This window comes from Lepidochelys kempii, chromosome 3 (genome assembly GCF_965140265.1).
Source record: "Lepidochelys kempii isolate rLepKem1 chromosome 3, rLepKem1.hap2, whole genome shotgun sequence".
Classification (NCBI taxonomy): Eukaryota; Metazoa; Chordata; order Testudines; family Cheloniidae; genus Lepidochelys; species Lepidochelys kempii.
This window is the reverse complement of record NC_133258.1, coordinates 75477787-75498769: the sequence shown is the minus strand read 5'-3', so window position 1 is coordinate 75498769 and position 20983 is coordinate 75477787. Positions and strand designations below refer to the sequence as shown.

Here is a 20983-nt window from a genome sequence, read left to right as displayed (position 1 = left end):
AAGAAGCTTTTGATTTAGGCGCTGCTTTGTGTTTGAGAGACGTTTCAAGTTTGGTGTGATGTTAGGAGGAGAGTTTCTTAACAATCCTTTCCATGAAATCGCCAACAGCTGAGTCAAAATCTTGTTCTCTCTCTTAAGTAATACGTGCGAGTGTGTCTGTGTAGCGATATAGATTAGAAAACATAAAATACAAAAATAATAGGGCCCTGCTCAAAAACATAACGCGAGCTTCTAGTTTAGAGCCGAATCATTTTTAATAGATGGGAATGAAAATTATTCCGGCAAAGTCAGGTCTTCTTTTGTAAAAAAAATTTCTTCAAGCGTGATCTATGTAAGATCTAATTAATTAACATGTTCCTCTGTTTTCTATTCATTTATCTTCAGCAAGGTTGGCGATTTTTCGGGATGGAAACTTCCCATAAGTTAGACTTTACCACATGACACTTCTTGGAAAAAAGAAAAGGAGGACTTGTGGCACCTTAGAAACTAACAAATTTATCTGAGCGTAAGCTTTCCTGAGCTACAGCTCACTTCATTGGATGACTGACTGTCGCTCAGGAAAGCTTATGCTCAAATAAATTGGTTAGTCTCTCAGGTGCCACAAGTCCTCCTTTTCTTTTTTGCTAATACAGACTAACACGGCTGCTACTCTGAAACTTGGAAAAAAGGTTACTACTAAATGTTTCAGAGATGCAAAATGTTATAACAACTGTCAGGTCCTTTAAAGGCTAACAAATACCTTTGCGAAATAATGCGCAATGCCTTGCTTTGGGTAATCATTAAACAGAGCAGAAGAAAAAGGGACCAGCTCAGGCAAAAAATGCATGCTCATAATTTTATTTAATTTAATAAAAGCGACAAACCAGGTTTAAAAACCATGCATAGTTTGGAAATGCGGTTTGACTAAAGGCGCTAAAGTTAGAAAGATTGAAGCGTGTGGCATTTGACTCTCTTTTCTTTGATCCCAAGCAAATTATCATCGTGATATATTCTTCTTAGCTCTCAGCCGCAGTAGCACCAGTAATCCTTAGCATCCTCTTTCGGGTGTCTTCCTGGATGTAGGCATTGTCTGTCTCAACTGTTTTAAGGGGAAGATGATGGTAATGAATGAAAACCGGTGGGGCAAAAATAATGAACATTCAAAGGTACTAATGAGGCAGTAATAACCCCTGTGCAAATCACAGACACGACCTCCTAGACTGTGCCAACGCATTAGGAATGGTGCAAAGTCAGCTGAAGATACAGGGTCAGAAATACTTTTAAATACATACAGTGCAAGCCTGAGTGGATTATTCTCGGGGCATGGTTACATCAGAACCTCGATCAGTCATTACTTCGGCTTGTGAGAGAAAATAGTATACTGAAGTAGTGTGATTCCCAATAATTACACACGATTTCCCCCATCCCTGTGAATCTCAAGGTTTCTGTTATTCCCTTGCATTTTTGTCATATGTTTTTCCTATCGGTCCCTATCCCGGTGGAAATGACTCCTTTACCTGATAAGCACAGGTTTGCTGGGGGTGATATCTACAGGCTCAGCCTGACCTTCGACAATGTTTTCAATGGTACTGCCCTGCCCATGGCCTGTCATCCTGCCTATGAGATGGAGTCCACTCAGAGAGGTCACCAGTTCTTCTATCCTCACTTTCAATCAGCTTCCTTAAAAAAAAACAAAAAGCACCGTAGCATTGAGCGTGACTGTGGAATGAAGGAGACCCCGAAAGCTAAAGAAAACACAAACAAGCGAACGAGGATCGCGTGTGAATCTGGCATAAATCTGCTTCTTCATCAGCATCATAACTTATATGTGGCGATCTCAACGTCCAAAGCCATTTTTTCACGTGCAGGAGATTTTGCTAGTCACACAGATGGAGGGCAATTTTCTCCTTCATTGCTTTCAGTTCCTCTTGCAGTGTTTGTGTTTTCTCCTGAAAAGATCAACACACATCTTTCCTCTGATCGCATCCAAAGAGAGCAATTAATCAAAAGCCGGTCTAGGATGTTAATATGCCGGAGTGAGCTGTGCAAAGGGTACTGTGTGAAGAATTCTTGTTAACTGCAGAAAGGACTAGCAAAAATAAATCAGGACAGAGAAAGGTGTGCCAGGTTTCCTGCTTTTCAAAGATCTACAAGGCAGTCGAAGGACGTGTATTTAAGTCTAGTGACTGCCTACTCCAAAAGATGGCTCCTAACAATTAAAATTCAGGATAGTTTTATATTGGCCTAGTTTACCTATTGGCTTAATTCAATATTTGCAAAGAGGAAAAAATTAAATTAAATTAAAACCTACGAGATGTAGCTTGCCTGTAATTCTTCAGTCACTTCGGTGTATTTCTCTTGGATTTGCTTGATCTGAATCCCTAATGCTGCATTTCTGTTTTAAGGGCCTTAATCTGTAGCACCAGAAGAGTGCAATGCGAAATCACCGATCTGTTCACTCCTGCCATGAAATCCTGGCCTCACTGAAGTCACAGGCAAAATTCCCATGGACTTAATGGGACCAGGCTTTGAGCCTTGAAATCTTGTCTTTTATCTCCACAAGTATCCCAAGAACTGAAATGGTTTTGGACAGAAGTGAGAAAAGTTTCCAGTGCCACCACAGATTTCGATTTTAATAAAGCTGCACCATACCGTAATAAAAAATCCTCTTCAAAATGAACCTCGCCTGCAAGGAAGAGGTTGAGGCCAATTTAAACACCTGCTCAATATGAACAGTTTGTGCTGCACTGAATCCTGCATGTCTGCATCCCCCATATTCTATGCTAGAACTGGGCACACCCACTTTGTATCAAACATACACTTAATATAAGTGTACTTAAGCCACGAGAAAATTGAATATGTTCCTATCTGGCCAAAATATGTGGAAATCAGAAGAAAATGCATTGATTTGAAATTCGATATTGCATTTCTGTCTGTTGTAAGGTTTTACTGGGAGGAGGTGTGGTAAATAAAGTGTAAGAGTCTCTAGGGCCCAGAAATGAAAATCCTTTGAAATAATAAATTATTGTGTTGGAGGTTTGCAGCTTCGTTGATTTTAAATGTGGGTTAGGGAGGAGGTTTGGACTTTGTGCCCTAACCCTACCTGTCAAAGGGATCTAGCTATCTGTAAGATAGTAACTTTTAATAACACCTCAGTCTCTGACACTTACCTTAGTATTTGTCCTTATGCTGGAAACTAAAGTGTGGACTTAACTAGCAACTGCTATTTCACTGTGTTTTTCACAGCTTAATAAATCTACCCCGAATGGCACCTAGACTCCACACCAAGGAGCTGTCTGTCTTTAGAAGTGTCACTTTCTTCCAAACAAGACATGTTCTATTGCAAACTAATTGTCTTCTAACCCTGTCAGTCATTTTTTTCAGATGATCTGAACCGACCTACACGTTGATTTCAGATGTGGGAATTAATAAGTAGCCGAAGTTATATAAAATATTATTCGCGTATGCTTTCTACCGGTTTGACATGGGGTCATATATAGAGTCACCACTCCTCCAGTCCACCTCCCTCCCTGCAAATATAGCCTAAAAGACCACCATTACTGGAAAATATATCAGACGACTGTCACATTACCTAACTTAGTGAAATCAGAACAAAGGGTTGCATTAGAAGTGACATAACATAAGCTGGAAGGGGTTTTCAAATCCACTTACACTTCTTTTGCAGTTCCCTATTTCTTCCCTGAAACGTCTCAAATTCTCGGTATGTTTTGTGGAAGGTTGATTAAAGTCAAGAAATCTGGTTTTGTACCATTCGTCTATTTCCTGAGGGGAAATTAAACGGAATATGGCAAACATGAATATTTATAGTCAGATATGAAAGAAAATATGTGTTTCAGTGATTTCATTAATACATAAATTTAGTTAAAGTAATGGGAATATTGCCAACTATTGTATGGAGGGCTATAGATAAGTGTAAGTAAATTAGCAAAATGTACTTGTAATTTTAAAATTAATCTTCCAGTGTACAGCCATTGAACGTAGGCTCTCCCTCCATGCCTTTCTATGCCTTTTGTGGCATGTGTAGTAGGAGAAATATTTCTCTTATGAAGATATCTGTCTATATTGTGGATGTTTGTTTCTAGAGATGGCATAGTAAATATATTAAACATGTTTGTCACGAACAAGGATTTTTTTTATCAGCAAAGGCTGACAGATAATTTCATTTTGCAGATCCGATGAAGTATAATTTTACCTGCAGGTTCTTGGCTGCAATTCCTTCAGACTCTATCTGAATGTCCCTCAGAGCAGGAGCCAGGTCTGGGACTGAGCAGGAGACATCAACACACGCTGAACCACTGTAGCTCTGTTTCATCAAATCTTCGATTGCCTGTTCTGACAGAAACACACACAGTACATGGTAAATAATACGATACTTCTGCTGAGCTTCCAGAACAGAAGGCTTGGAAAGTGATGTTTAAGACAAATAGACGTACAAACCTCTAAATCTAACCTCACTGTGTACTCTCTGCAGGAATGCAATTTCAGCCTCCAGATTACCCAGCTGTTTCTCCAGGGAGACGCGAGCTGAAGTGGCAGCCTCCACATCCTTCAATTAAATAAATGCATAAATAGATAAAATAAAGATCTAGCAAAGGATTTCACATTTAACACCAATGCTGGCTTTTCGAACTCCACTCTGTAGGTACAGAATGGTTTCCTCTGATTTCACAGCACACTCGGAAATAAAACGTATGTGACAGAATGGCTGAACAGATGAAATAATCTTCATAAAAAAATGTCTCTCTCTCCCTCCACCCCCTTTCCCTCCTTTGCCATTTTGTGTCGCCAGGACTAATGGGTCGCACTAATATCAGGATGAGAATGATCCCAAATCGCTGTATTGTTTCAGTGCACGATAGGATCAATGCAGAGTATAGCTTGCATTCCAGGAAACTGCATCTGCTTTGCTTAATTATAAACTCAGTCCTACGGGGCTAAAAGCTTCAATTCTCTTCTCCGCTTTCTTCCTCCCTTCAAAGGCACATCATCATAGGGTTTCTTTACGGACTGCAGCTGGTCGGCCACAGCTTCCTTGGAAAAGCCTTGAAAAAGTGTGGTGTTGGACCTACAGTACTGTGTGAAGAAGCACTGTTGTGTGGTGACAGGGTATATTTTCCTGGGCACTTTACACGGGGGCATTCTGTGGTGCATTGCTGTGGGTGTGGCACCATTGTGACATGTTCTTGTGTGGGTGGGACACACGGGCATGCTATAGTATGGTCCTGTGTGGAGCACTTCGGTGCTGCCCTGCCTGGGTGTGGTGCACCCTTGTACCTATTACTGTAGTGCATAGGAGCCAGAGTCATGGACCAAGACCGCTGACCCCATGGAGCTAGCGTAACACCAACACACCCCAGTCGACCAGGTGCGGGATGGAACCTTGGGGGTCTCTGGAGCTGAGTGCAGGAGCCTCCACTGCATGGGCTAAAAGCCAACTGCCTGTTAGCTAAGGCTGTGGAGCAGACTCCTTAATCTCTGTCTCTGTAGGTGGTCTGGGTGCCATTAGAGGGGACAGAACACCACACCCAGGAGGCGTGTGGGTAACTCTCTAGGTGCTGTACAAACACAGAACAAAAAGACACGCCCTGTTCCAAATGGCTCACAATCTATGTATAAGAAGGACAACAGGTGGAAACAGACAGATGGGGGAAGGCCAGCGTGGCTTGCTGTGGTGCTCCCCAGTGGCTGTGTGTTGTGATACAGCAGGCTGGGCTGTGGCGCAGGGCTATTACCCTGTGCGCTTTCCTAAGGTCCCTGACTCTGCACAGCTTCAGCAGCCGCTCTCGATACAGATTTCCCAGGCCACCGCAGGGCTTCGAGCTGGGTCTCCAGCGGTTAGCTTCCTTGCTCTAAGGCTCTTACCTAGAAGCAAAAGATGAATCAATCAACCCCTGACTGGCTCCCCACACACGTTGGGGATTCTGGTCTAGACCCCCAGACACCCGCCACAATACACCCAATGGAGCTGCGAGAACCAGCTTCCCACCCGCCCCGCGCACACCGAGCTCCCAAACCCAGAGTCTCCAGCGCCACCGCCACTTTCAGCGCCAATCGAACCTCGCTGTCAAGTTCCCAGAAGGGGGTCTTGGATATGGAAGGTGATTGAATTGCTATTTAATCTATCAGTCTTGTGTCTTAGTAGGGGGCCATTCAACGGCGGTTACTGACTCTGGTGGCCCTCATTAACTTTATTAACAGCGCGTGGGAAGGAACTAGTCCCCCCAAACTCCAAGAGTTCCTGAAGCAGTAGATTTGGTAACTGGAGAAGGAAAGGAAAGATCTTGGGGTCTGCCAGGTACATAAGTATCTGGGAACATTCCTTTTTTACTAGATACTGAAAAGGAAGCCTCCCTTACCAGCTAAACCTCAACACGCCTTTCTACGCGTATTTTTTTCTCAAACATCTATGGGCATCTTACCCCCATCCTCACAGCTAGGGCTGGTGACGGAATGCCCCGGTTGCACAGCCCTTTCAGACCAGGTTTGTATGAGACCTTTTTGGGATGCAGGATGTGGAGTTGGCTCAGATGTTGCTAACCAGCATTTAACCCCTCCCCTTGCATGACTCTGTTCCCATTAAAGACAATGGAAGTTTTGCCATTGACTTCCATGAATGCAGGATCGGGTCCAATTACTTCAAGATTGGGCCCATAGCGTCAGCAAGACGGGGTATCGCGAGCGCCTGTCCCAGCGAAGTCATGTATTTTTAATTACTCCTCCATATCAAACATGTGCGCACCCACAACGCTTTAAAAAAAAGGAACAAAAATGCATTGAAACGAGCTCATTGCGCTCAAAGAAAATCGATTGGATTAATGTCTTAATACATACTGAACCAACACGTGTATAGAATGTTAATATATAATAGTAAATAACAAAAACTTGCTAATTGTAAATCAGAAATGAGTGCCACTACGATAACCCATTGTATTGTATTTCTTTTTAAAGCCTCTAGGTAGGGAGTAGGTTGGGAAACTACTATAGAGGTCATACACACTGTAACCAGAGTGGGAATAATTCACTTTAGGTGATCACTCTGGTTACAGTGTGTATGGTAACACCCACTGTTTCATGTTCTCTATGTATATAAATCTCCCCACTGTATTTTCCACTGAATGCATACCATGAAGTGAGCTGTAGCTCACCCCAAAGCTTATGCTCAAATAAATTTGTTAGTCTCTAAGGTGCCACAAGTCCTCCTTTTCTTTTTTGTTTTATTTGTGTACTTATATTGATGTCCCTGTGTATGCGACCCAAAGATTATCGCAATAGCTCCTTTAAACCCTTTCTTTACCTTAAGCTAAGTCACTGTTATGTGAAATAGTTCAGTTTAGGTCTTTCGAATATGGATTTAAAATATTTAAAATAAAAAGGGCAGGGTAAATATTGATACATCTATTTCGGCCCTCAGGGAATTGAAGAAATCCCAAGGAGTTGATCGGGAATAGCCCAAGCTGCTGGTTTTGTTTCACCTCCCCCTAAAAACACTTAATTCGCCAACAAACGAATTAGAAATAATCTTTCTAATTGAATCATTGTCCTTTTCGCCCTTTAATGTTCACTCATGGCACTTAGTCCGGGGAACAACGCACTTCGATTTTGCTAAAACGCTTTTCATATTGTCTACAGATCTTTGATCGGGAGAGGAGGGAAGACGCAAGAGAAGCACACAACTTGCGAGGCAAACCGCGCTGTAAAAAGTGCCTCGGCCCCGGGGTGTCTCTCCGGGCGCGCCGCGGGTGCAGAGAAATCTTTTTCTAACCTTTAATTTTCGACTCCGATCGTTTGCACCCTTTAATACCTGAGGCGCAGCACCCGGATCTATAGCTCAGTCTCTGTCCACAACTATGCTTCAGGAGAACTGTTTCTCAATTTAAAGGGACAGGCCTGATTCCCCCGCCCGCCCCCAGCAATGCGCGGGAGACCTTCCTAATATTCACTGGGGCCCGAGACTGAGCGCGGCGAAGTCCCCTCTGAGCCGAAGCCCGCCCTAGCCTCCCCTGAAGTGGAGCGCAAGCCCCTTTGTCAGCGGCAGCTGGTGCCCGCTGCTGCAGGAGAGCTCGGCTGCCGTTCGCAGCAGCTGTCAGGCCAGCCGCGGCCACGCCTCGCCCCACCCCTCCGCCTTCCCCTTTACCTGGCCAGGAGCGGCCCGCGGGTGGCCGAGCTGGTCCTTCTGCTCGCCCAGGTAGCGGAGAGGCTCCGGATTTGCTCGCGGCGGCTGCGGCTGGTCGAGCAGCGCTGGCGTGGGGGCCTGCTCCCAGCCGCTGCACCGCCGCCATCCCGGAAGCGCCGGCGGTAGGAGGACATCCTGGCTGGGCTGCGACTCAGCGGGGCTCCCTGCGGAGGGCTGGCTGGAGGGCGAGGGGTGGGTGGCTAGAGGAGTGATCCTGAGTGAAGGGAGAGGAGGGTGCAGCTAAGGAGGGAGGGATCCCGGCCGGGAGAGAATGACAGAGGGGTGGATGGTCACTAGGATGGGTGTCTAGGAATGGGTGGCTCGAGGGACGAGAGCCAGAGCCCTGGAAAGCTGGTTGGAGTTAGCTGAGTGTGCAGATAGTGGCGATGCTGGCAGCCCGGGAGCGACATTCCCGTGTTACACCGCCAGCAGCTCAGGAATGTCCTAATCGGGTCCCAGCAGCAGGCGGACTCACCCTTCCCTCCTCCCTGTCAAAATCCCCCTCAGAAGCCAAATCCCCAGAGGAGAAGGGAAGGGCTCGGCAGCAGCCTTCCCTCCTGCAGCTGATCTAATGCCTCAGTCAGACGTGCCAGGTCCAGCATGAGAGCTGGAGAACAAAGCGTGCGAGCAAGAGTCTGGATATACGTGAAACGTACAGTACCAATGTGTCTCTTACCTTCGGTCTGCGCTGTAGGAGACACAGAAGGCTACGTGGAAAAGGGGTGCTTTTTAAAAACATCCACTATAGAGGGAGCATCTCCAGCACTGCAGCGGAGCAAATTATAGTGCCAAGGTAAACACGAACAAGGCTGGTAAATCACAGAGAAGAAAGCGTTCCTAATAGCTAACTTGAAACAGGGGGATTAGAACATGGCTACTACCGCTGCTTCAGCATATGGACTTTAAATCCCCTCCCCCACCGTAGTGGTTTGTATCACCAATTTCACCATTCCAAGAAAAGGAAATAAGAAAAAAATAAAAGTTCCAAGAATTCATGCAGGAGCTCATACATTCATTTGCAGGGGTTGCATAGATCTTCATGTTTTATTAAATATAATTTAATACAAAAATAGCTTTTATTCCACACACTGTGCTTTGCTTTTACTACAAGCATTAGCTTGAAAGTGCAACAGAATTAAGAGAAATAAAATGGTGCTGTTACTTGCTCCCTTAAAGCTTATTAGGACATATATATTCAAAACTGAAACACCTGATTAACCTTCAGTCTTGGGTTGGTCGAATTCTTTGTTCTAATGGGTATGTTTTAATAATCTAAAGCCTTATTAGTATAAAACATAAGGATATTATGGATAGACCATTGTTATCTTACGAATATAGGAAATGCAGTACTGGAACAGAGTGAAAGTCCATCTAATCTACTAAGTTTAGGGTGTTATCTGTCAGATATGTGTTCGTGGGGAACCAGGGCGGAGTATCCAGCCTGTCTGACTCACCAAGGACCCCTCACCCCAGTCTCTACTTGAAACAAAACCGATCAAAAGAAAGACTTACAAAAATCAATAAAAAGGCAGCATAAAACACACCTAAATCCCTCCTGACAAGGGTGACAGGATTAAGGAAACTCCCCTAGCCTTATTTGCATCAAAGATGGGACAGGAAGATGTGACGAAGTGGGACTGTTCTTAATGTTTCCTCTGAATACTGTATTGGTGCCTCAGTTTCCCCAATGCATTTCTTAAGTCTCTAGGTGGTGGGATAAGGGAGTGTAATTGTTGCAGAGCAAAGGGCCAGTGTACATAAATGGAGGACACTCTGTCTCCTGGCAACTGATGGTCTGGGCCCTTCCCCCCTGCAAGGTGATAGATAAAGGGTTGGAGAACAAAAGAATCAGGTGACCTCCTGTCCCAGGAAAGGGACAAAGCCCAGAGGAGGAGGGGCTGGAAGGTGAGTCAGTTTGGGGCTGGCTGGGGACGAGGAGTGAAGTGCAGACATGGTTGTCTGGCTCACTGCCCCCCAGAGTGGACCCAGCTGAGGTAGGTACAGCTGTTCTCTGTACCTACAAGCTTTGTTTTATGATCGTGTTCCTGTGGTCTAATAAACCTGTTTTACTGGCTGGCTGAGAGTCCTGTCTCACTGCAAAGTTGGGGTGCAGGACCCTCTGGCTTCCCCAGGACCCCACCTGGGTGGACTCGCTGTGGGAAGCACATGGAGGGGCAGAAGATGCTGAATGCTCAGAGGTCTGACCCAGGAAGGTGGAAACTGTGCAAGCTTTTTGCCCTGCAGACAGTCTGCTCACAGAGAGGAGACTTCACCAGAGTCTTGACTGGCTTCGTAGGGAGCAGTTCCAGAGCATTGCTCGGGGACTCCGTGACAGAAGGCATCTCCATTAGTAAACAGAATGGAGAACAGAGATTCCAAGGCAAGAACCAGAATGAACTCTGGGACCAGAAAAGCAAGGAAGCACTGCATGATGAGGGATCTCTGCTCCAGATGTTAATGAACCTACACCTGCACACACCCAGCTCTGTAGTTATCAGACCAATTCTAGCAATAAATCCTTTATTGGTATCCAAAATACTGAAGCTGCCTAATTGCTTTGTGAGCTCCCTGGAAGGAACACTGCCCATAGCCAGGAATGATCAGTCCCTATTGTCTAGCCTGAACAAAACAACTTTGGTATACTCCCTTGAGCCATCAGTTTACCCATAAACAAATCTAGTATTCTCCCTTGAACCATTGTTGTTTCCCTACAAACCTCCTACCCACGCTCAAGTAAGGGTTCTGATGCCTGAATCCAAAATCTGCATTGGTTCCATAGGGACTTCATTTTCTCCTGACTGATTGTGCTAGGGTCTCTGCCTGTCTCCAGCACTCCAGCCCTCAGCTACATATGGAACCACTATATGGAACCCCTGATCGATTCAAGCTTCACCCCAACTCGCTCTCTCTGGTTTTTTTTTCATAGTCTAGGTTTAGCTTTCTAACCCTGACTTGTGTGATAAGATATAGTTTTCTAAACCTGACTTTTGTAATCAAATTTAAGCTAAGTTAATATTGTAACTGTTTTGTTTGTTTGGCTCTCCTTCCATGGTTATTACCTGGCAATAAATAACTTTTATGGTTAAGCTGGTTGCTTCCCCCTCTCTCTCTCTCTCTCTCTCTCTCTCTCTCTCTCTCGTGTTGTTGGCTTCCCCATTTGCTCTGCAGCAATGCTCCTCTTACTTAAGATAAAGATCCCTGTAGCGCCAAAAACGCCTGTGGGGTTTACTCATCAAGTGGGTTACTACCAGAACAATTGTAATGGGAAAGTGGGGATAGGGACGTGCTGAACCTGTGGCATGGGAGGGTGGCAGCTTGGAAGTGTTGCTCCACCCAGCCTGCTCAGGCATACTCTATTCCGGTGCGGTGCTCGTGGCATATGAGGGTGACAGCTTGGAAGTGATGCTCGACCCAGCCTGCTGAGTCCAAGGACATACAAGGGGTCAGCTTGGGAGTGCTGATTAACCCAGTCCACTCAGCCATGCTGTGTTAATGTGTGTGTGTGTTCACCTGATTCTGGGGCTGGAGGATCCCAGCCCTGGGGAACCTAGGCCCTGCAGGATAGCTCCATTGTGAGGGAACTTGCGGAAGGGAGAAGTAGAGCTCTGTCTGAAAGCACAAGTGACACAAGAAATACATTGACAGAATAACAGACCCCCAACCCAAAGAGTAACCCTAATAAATCAGCATACCTCCAAAGTAACAGGCAACTCTGGTAACAAAGGGCCGTATCAAATTCATTGCCATGAAAAATGCATCTCAGACTGGTCTTTTGGGTGCTTTTACCCTAAACTATACAGATTTCATAGGAGAGACCAACATTTCTCAAATTGTGGGTTCTGACCCAAAAGGAAGCTTTAGCGGGGGTTGCAAGATTATTTTAGTGGGGTTGCGGTATTCCCACCCTTACTTCTGCATTGCTGCCTTCAGAGCTGGGTGGTCGGAGAGCTATGGCTGTTGACCGGACGCCCTGCTCTGAAGACAGCGCTCCCCAGCAGCAGCACAGAAGTGAGAGTGGCAACACTATACTGTGCCACCCTTACTTCTGCACTGCTGCCTTCAGAGCTGGGCAGACAGAGCGTGGTGGCTGCTGACTGAGGGCCCAGCTCTGCAGGCAGCAGCGCACAAGTAAGGGTGGCAATACCATACAACAACTTCTGCACTGCTGCTGGCGGCAGCTCTGCCTTCAGAGCTGGGCTCCAGGCCAGCAGTCACTGCTCTCCAGCTACCCAGCTCTGAAGCCAGCACTGCCGGCAACAGTGCAGAAATAAGGGTAGCAGTACCACAACCCCCCCACACACACACACACACTAACGTTGTGACCCCCTCCCCCGCAACTCCTCTTTGGGTCAGGACCCCTACAATTACAACATTGAAATTTCAGGTTTAAATAGCAGAAATAATGAAATTTACGATTTTAAAAATCCCATGACTGTGAAATTGACCGAAGTGGTCTGTGAATTTGGTAGGGCCCTAACTATGTTAGCTTCCATAGTGGCCAATAGTGGAAACTTTCAGAGGAAGACATATTCCCTCTCAATGTGTCTCAGGAGGGAAGAACATCCAAGGAAGAAATGGTTGGAGCCAGGAGAAACTGATCAGAATGTTTACTAATTTGTGTACAAGGCACTGAGATGGGATCCACCTGAGCAGTACCACCCAGCACAGTTCTCTGCTTGGAAAGTTTCTCAATACCTGCTATTCTTCAGATGTCATATTTTATCCACTGTGGATCAGGAAAGTATACAGTTAGAATATTATCCCCATACTTTCTCACTTTAAATATCTCTCAGCAAGCTATCAGATGGTCTACTGCTCTTGTTATCTGTCATCTTATTAAAACAAAATATAGAGAGTGACTGGAAAGAGGTGTCAGTAATCAACACAAAAATCTACATATTGCTTTTTATGTAGTTAACTTCAAAAAGAATCAACAGAAATGGAAAACTCAAAACCACCTACTATGAATGTTCTCCCCCAATTCAGATTAGATAGTACTTCAACATCTTCATTATACAAAGTGACTTTTATCAACTTCTTATATTTGGTACTTTCTCTCAGCTTAATTAAGCATGCTTTAGGCATACTTACCATGTGTCAGCATGGTTTATGTGCTCTGTTGTGTCTAGCTCTCCCACTAGACTTGCTAATTTTTCTAGACACAACTACACTATTCATTTTCTTTTTCTATTCCTGTAAACCTTCAATAGAGTTGTGGGAACTCACAGAAATGCAATGTTCATTTAGGACCTGATTTAGGAAAGCACTAAAGTAAGTGCTTAAGTGCCATCCTGAATAGTGGTGTTTTACTGAACCAACAGCACCTTAGCTGTCAAATATATAAATAGCTACCACAAGGTGTTAAATGTTGGGAAAGCATGAATACTGGTGTATAAGGCATATAGATTTCATATAAACTGACAAATATTATGGACCAAATCTTGAAGTCCTTATTCAGTTTTTATGTTTTTATTCAGTGTTTACTCAGACAAAACTCTCAGTTAAGTCAAAGGGGATTTTGCTTAAGTAAGGACTGAGAGGAAGATAATTAAAGTCATTATTTGACTCTATTTATTAGTTATTATTTACACAGATTTTAAGGTGCCCATTATTATCATAGTGTCTGGGTGCTCACAGAAAACTTCAAAATATAGAAGCTCATTGAAACATCATGATAGAATTGACTTGGTTACAAACTGAAAGAACTATCTGTGACCCTTAGAGTATCCCAAGGCCAGAAGGAACATTGTTGTCATGATATTTACCCATGTAATATATCATTGGAAAACCAATAACTTACTTATCATTAACACTCTTGCATGATATATGTATGATCAACCCACACAAAACTTTACAGATGGGCTGGAAATATGAGACGAGGCATGTCAGGGAGAGTTCACTCCAGACAAGTTTACTCCAGATAGAGGAAAGAGGCTAACACCTCAAATCAGGTGTGGCCAAATTCAATAGGCTATTCATTTGTACTGGAGGTTTCAGGAAGAGATCATTTGCATTGTAAAAGTCACCAGTCAGGTAGAAGACGGCACAGAGTCTACACCAGGCAGCATGGCATCCACATCCACCAGGGAAAAGGAATTCTATCTGATTACACATTTCAGAAGATACATTTCACAGGTTTACTGGACTACAAAGAGAGGGAGAGCAAACCCCTAAGTTATCCTTCACCTGAGGAGACAAAGAAACAAAGCACTTTATGTTCTGTGAAGGGTCCTGACCAGCCAGTTTGGGCAGCCATGCTGGAAGAGACTTGGTGAGAAACTTTTCTGAACAAGAGATTTAAATCAGGTTTTAGTCTTAGAGGCATATTTTTACTTTTGTTTGTGTGTAACCATTTCTATCTTTATTTCTTATACTTGGTATCACTTAAACCTATGACTTTTGTTTAATAAATGGGTTTTACTTTTAATATAAACCAAGACAGTGCTGTGATTGAAATAAGTGTGTTTATCAAACCCCAGCTAAATTAATGAGTTGCACTGTATTGTCTGCAGTGTATTAAAGAAGCAATGAACATAATAACATTTGTGAGTGTTCCAGGAGAGGGCTAGACACTGCAAAGAGGCATTTCTGGGGAACTCATAAACTGGAGTGTGCTGTAAGTTCCCTGCAAAGCAAGGTTAAATCTTGAGGAGTTTGCTCATAAGAAAGACAGGCTGGTGTGGCAGAGAGCTGACATACAGCCTTATCTGGAGCAAAGCTCACTCTTGCTGAGGCAGAGAGGTAAGGCAGTGGCTCACAGTTCTGGTGTACTGAACAACATGTCACAGTATCATATGGGGGAGCTGGAGCAGCAGTGACCTAAGTATTCTCAATATTCACTGGAGTTTGGTGCTCTGTGGAGGTGACCTACCAGAGTTCTGAGGGAAAGGAAGAGAGATGTTTAACATCAACCAATTCACACATTAATATTACTGTGTGTCTCTCATATAAAATAGTTGCTTACTTATCATTTTGACAGCAAAAATTGTCCACAATGTCACCTTTTGCAAGGGGTGGGAATGTATTGGGGTAAACAGGAAAAGTTTTTACTCCAGAAAAGGGTGTAGGGAATTCAAGAACCCAGTTTGGATCAGCCTTCTACTCAGGATTTGGTGTAGTAAGGAGAATCAATTCTCAGAAGATTTAGGAACAACAATATATAGGATCCAACTGTGATCTCACATCAGTTGTACCAACAAGACAGCGTAACAACAAAAGATTTACACTGATGTAAATGAACAATCAGGTCATAGTCCATATTAAAATAAATAAAACAAAACTTACCATAATATGGAATAAACACACAAGCCACAAGAAATTCTATAGTACTCACAATCCAAATGGAAGCATATCTGTTTAAGCCTAACATAAAATATTATCTGCTTTGGGCGCTTGCACCAAAGCTCACTGAAGCCAGTGAGAGTCTATGCCGTTGGTGCACTGCCTACTACTCTTATTCTTTTGAATTCTCTGAGTACTATGATACATATATATGCTCTAACCTATTGCATATAATAACCTGCATGCCATGTAATTCCTGATGGGTTAATAACTGATTGTGGACTATAATGTATAAATAACTCAATTCACCAATTCTCCAGAAAGCATCTGTTTAAATATGTTTCATCAAGTCCATATGATCACAAACAAATGGGGTAGCTGAGAGTTCTCTTCACATATCACGGAATCTTCTAACAAGGAAAAACTACATGTTATTGATTCAAATGTTTTACTGATGGTTTACTGCATTATACCACTGTGTAACGTCATTGCATTACACCTATAATGCAGTTATCCATTTAGAAGCGAATAGACAGAATGACATGAACATTTCTGTCTACCACAAGATTACATCTAGCACTGAAGATTATCAGCTCTAAAATGGTGGTAAAATCACCCTAAATTAGTAGAAAAAACAAATGTCATGGAAGAATTGAACAAATACTATGCCAACTCTGAAGAAATTTGTGAAAATGTTGAGGGACAATGCCATGCTGTGTGATCACTGCCTTAGATATTTACTCACAGTCATGATTACAGAATTTCACTATGGGCTGTGGAAGAATGGGACTTGTATGCAAATTAGTATGTAAATAAGCTGCATATTTATGAACAACAATGAAATAGCTGCTTTCTAAAAAGCAAAATTTTTCCAAGATGTTGAATGTTTTATAAAGTGGTCAGCTGTGTTTTCTATTAGTCTTCTTATGTCTTCTGTCAGCTCCTGATGAAGATTAAAATGTTGTTCAGGAATTGTAGTACATTATTACTTTTTCAGGTATCCAAGAGAGGAAAAAAGAATGTTCTCCAGAAGCCATAGTCACAGGGAGAGTAGCAAGTATTCTTAGCAATTAAACTATAGACATTGTGAAAGAATATTGGATCATACTAAGCCAAAGTTTCAGTAAAAGTATTATGTATTGCCTCCTTTGCTATTATTCAATAAACACTAGGGCTTGAGTGTCCTTTGATTTATATCAGTGTAAATCAGAAGTTATTCCACGGAGGTTAAAGGAGTTACAGCTGTACAAACTGTTGTAAGTAAGAAGAGAATCAGACCCAGGATCTTGATTGTCAGGCAAGCAGTGATTAATCACACCTCCCCCATATCAGCCATTTGTCATTCTGACAGACTATGCCAGATACATCCATACTATAACTTCTTCGACATCAGTGAAGTTATGCCAGCGATGATTGTGGCTTCATACAGTAGGTATAAACAGAGGAGATGGGGTCTACATTACCAACTGGATTGGTACAGCTTTGAACCTCAGATTAAGAGTCAGACTGGTCACTGTATTGCTCCAGTTTTACACTGGCATAACATCATAGATATCAGCGGTGCTATGGCAACATATATTTGGCAAAACACCGTGATGAATAAGGTCTAAGGGCTCTATTACACATCCAGAGGCAGAAAAGTCAAACCAACCTACCACTAATGTAATGAAAAATACAGGTATATAGTCAATATTCATAGCTTCTGTCATAAATATAAAAGGAAGGGTAAACACCTTTAAATCCCTCCTGGCCAGAGGAAAAGCCCTTTCACCTGTAAAGGGTTAAGAAGCTAAGACAACCTCGCTGGCACCTGACCAAAATGAACAATGAGGAGACAAGATACTTTCAAAGCTGAAGGGGGGGAGGGGGAGAAACAAAGGGTTCTCTCCGTCTGTTGTTTTTTTTTTTTGCCGGGACCAGAGCAGGAATGCAGGTCAGAACTCCTGTAAAAAGTCAGTAAGCAATCTAGTTAGATAAGCGTTAGATTCCGTTTTGTTTAAATGGCTGATAAAATAAGTTGTGCTGAATGGAATGTATATTCCTGTTTTTGTGTCTTTTTGTAACTTAAGGTTTTGCCTAGAGGGATTCTCTATGTTTTGAATCTGATTACCCTATAAGATATTTACGATCCTGATTTTACAGAGGGGATTCTTTTACTTTTTCTTTAATTAAAATTCTTCTTTCAAGAACCTGATTGATTTTTCATTGTTCTTAAGATCCAAGGGTTTGGGTCTGTGTTCACCTATGCAAATTGGTGAGGATTTTTAATCAAGCCTTCCCCAGGAAAGGGGGTGCAGGGCTTGGGGGGATTTTGGGGGGAAAGACGTTTCCAAGTGGGCTCTTTCCCTGTTATTTTTGTTAGACGCTTGGTGGTGGCAGCAATAAGGTCCAGGGACAAAAGGTAAAATAGTTTGTACCTTGGGGAAGTTTTCACCTAAGCTGGTAAGAAGAAGCTTAGGGGGGTTTTCATGCAGGTCCCCACATCTGTACCCTAGAGTTCAGTGTGGGGAAGGAACCTTGACAGCTTCAGATACTAAAATGACACATGCATACAAATAGGATAAATCATGTTCAGCAAACCATAACTTTTCCATTGACACCTTACATGACACACTTTGTACAAGATTTGTTGCAACTGTTTAACAGTGTTAGCAACAATGATATACATGGTCCTATTTTAATCAGATAACATCACAAAGGGCCATTTGCAGAGAGCTATTCTCAAGGGGTTGTTTCCACCCTTTCAAAGTACCCTTTTTAACTGCTAAGGCAGCATTCAAGTGCCTTAGCATAACTGAGAAGAGTCCCAGGATCTGGGAGTTATTGAGAAACAATAAATATAGACCATTACAATCCCATTTTTACAGAATCTCTTTTCAGAGCAGAACCATGTGTTAACACAAGCACTGATGACTGTGAACCAGTTATAATGGAGATATTACCTGTGCAGTGTCATGTAATGGACAGACACCAGAGTACTAAATCCTGTGCATTTACTTGGAGAAATGGAAGTAGGGCCTGATCTTCTTAAAACATAATGGAAGTTTGGCCATGGAAGGGCAAAGGATCAAGTCCTAAACAACCAGAAAATAATACAGATATGGGGGAAAATTGTCCCATTTGACTTTGAGTATCACCCAATTTCTTAACTAGAATGATACATAACCCGTGAACAAGAATAAGCAAATCAACAAGGCATGTGTAATATTCTCACGTTTCTTCATAAAGTGCTGTTTTCTATAGGATGGACACTTATTGTTCTTTAATGCAGCAGTTATTTTTCCGTATTCTCTATTATTATTTACTGCCTTCTTGAGAAGCTCAAGTTACTAACACAGCGTAATGCCACTTGCTTTATGGGTTGTTGTTTTGTTTTTTTTTGCAATAAATTATAATGCTGTCTTCCAACTCTACCACATAATTGTACATAGTGACTAGACAGTCAGCTGTGCCAGAGCTCTGTTCAAAGCAGCTGAGAAAGGGAGCACAAAAGTTTACTTTTGCTCTCCCTTAATCTCCAGGGCTGCCAAGATTGTTGTAATTGCCACTGGCTTTTAATGGCTCCCCCGGTTTCGCAGGTCTCAGATTTCTGGAGAGCAGCACTCTCTAGAAAGGATCCAGCATGTCCACACCCACTATTGTCAGGGGGCCAAGAGGGCATGGGGTATAGCCAGCTATGCTTGGGGAATCCTCAGATGCCTGCTAAGGGCAGCTTTATGGCCACTTTCTGCCTCTCAATTGATATAAAGAGCCATAGCCTGGGTCAAAATCCAGCCTCTTAATTTTGTTAGTACCTTGCAAAAGTTTTCCTGCTTATTATCTGCATAGAACACATTTGATTTCATATATTAAAAAACCCTATCTATATATAGTTCCTGGTTGGATTTTTTATTTTAATTTACTTCATTTTTCTTCTGAACATGTCTACCACATAGTATTCTATGCTTTTAACTAGATGAAGTACCATAGCATGTCCTCGCATATTGTCTTTTGTCTTATAGTTAGATTGTAAGCTCTTTGGGGTAGGGAGTGTCTTTCTGTTCTGTGTTTGTACAGCACAATGGTGTCCTGATCCACCACCAGAGCTTCTAGATGATATGATAATACAAAAAATAAGTGAAAAGTAATAATAAAGTGAAAATCAACTTCCAGAAAATTACATGGTGCAGTGAACTGGTTTTATTATATATGTAGGTGATGCACCATAAACTTTAATGTTAATATTATTGTTTTAGGTATATTTTAACATATTTGGTTTATTTGGTGTTAACAAACACTACAAAAATAGCAGTCAGTCACTTTGTAGGCAAATGAATACTTTTCTCATATAACCCAAATTTAAAAACAGTATATTATGAAACTACTTGAAATAACTACTACAGTGTTCTCTTAGGTCCAAAATCTACAACACTTTGATCCCCCCCAAAACAAACAAACAAATAAACAAACAACAGACAAAACCTCCCAACCCCCCACAATTTACTTAGCTCAAATTTACTTACACCAGAATGAATCAACACAGATCTTTTGATGTAATCTGGAAATTTTTTGGCCCTGACCCTGAAATTGGACCCATGTGGCTGAACACTCCCACCCAGGTAAAACCAGATTGCAGGATCTTGGCCGGTGTCAGGATTAGTTAATTGTTTCTCTGATCAGTTTGAGAAAAGTAAGTTACTGTTATAGCTACAGGAAACACAAATTAGATATTTTACACTACCTGAAGGCAAGCATAACACATAGTGTAATCAGTAAGCTCCATGTGCTTGTTCTTAGTTCACAGTAACTGTGATAAAATCAAATTCTTTGCCTGCAAACGAAGAAAATTGAAGGGCATAAGGAGCATGCTAGAGAGCACTTTCACAATATCTGGGGCAATGCTAAGGAAAATTAAGCTCATGTGAATTGCTTGTGAAGAAAACAAACTATTCTTTTAGTCAGTATTTTGCATGGTCTGTGAGTTGTGCCAGTCAGTGAATCTGAAAGAAGAAAGCCACTTCTGACATCTATAGATCACTGTCCAGATATCTTGATATTGGATGCTAGCTAGAAAGCTAATTATTATTCTTATTTGTTTTTAATAGCACCCACAATGGGCGATGTGCATCACAATCTCAGAAGTAAACATGGTGTCTATTCTGCATACTTTATATAATAGAAATTGTTAACTATTATTATTGTTGTCACTCTTAGGAACCCCAGTCAGGGAACAGGGTCCCATTGAGCAAGGCACTATGTAGGCAAATAAAAAAAGACAATTCCCGTCCTGAAGCAGAGCTCTATGTAGCTCAACAGCTGCTATCTCTTACCAACAGAACTTGATCTATTAAAGACATTAGCTCATCCACCTTGTCTCTCTAATATCCTGGGACCCCACAGAGCTACAATAACACCACATAATTCACGTCCTGTCGGACACTAGGTGTCAAATGGTTGCAACAGGCGGGCTAAAGAGACAGCTAGGGTGGGAGGAGGCAGGAAGAGATGATGAGGTAAGAAAATAAACAGAACTTGGCAGACAAATACAAG

At 42.5% G+C, this 20983-nt stretch overlaps 1 pseudogene; it reads right to left on the bottom strand.

Annotated features, from left to right (window-relative positions):
* Nucleotides 1-976: 976 nt before the first annotated feature.
* Nucleotides 977-8279, bottom strand: LOC140908779 (desmin-like; annotated as a pseudogene).
* Between the last annotated feature and the right edge of the window lie 12704 nt (nucleotides 8280-20983).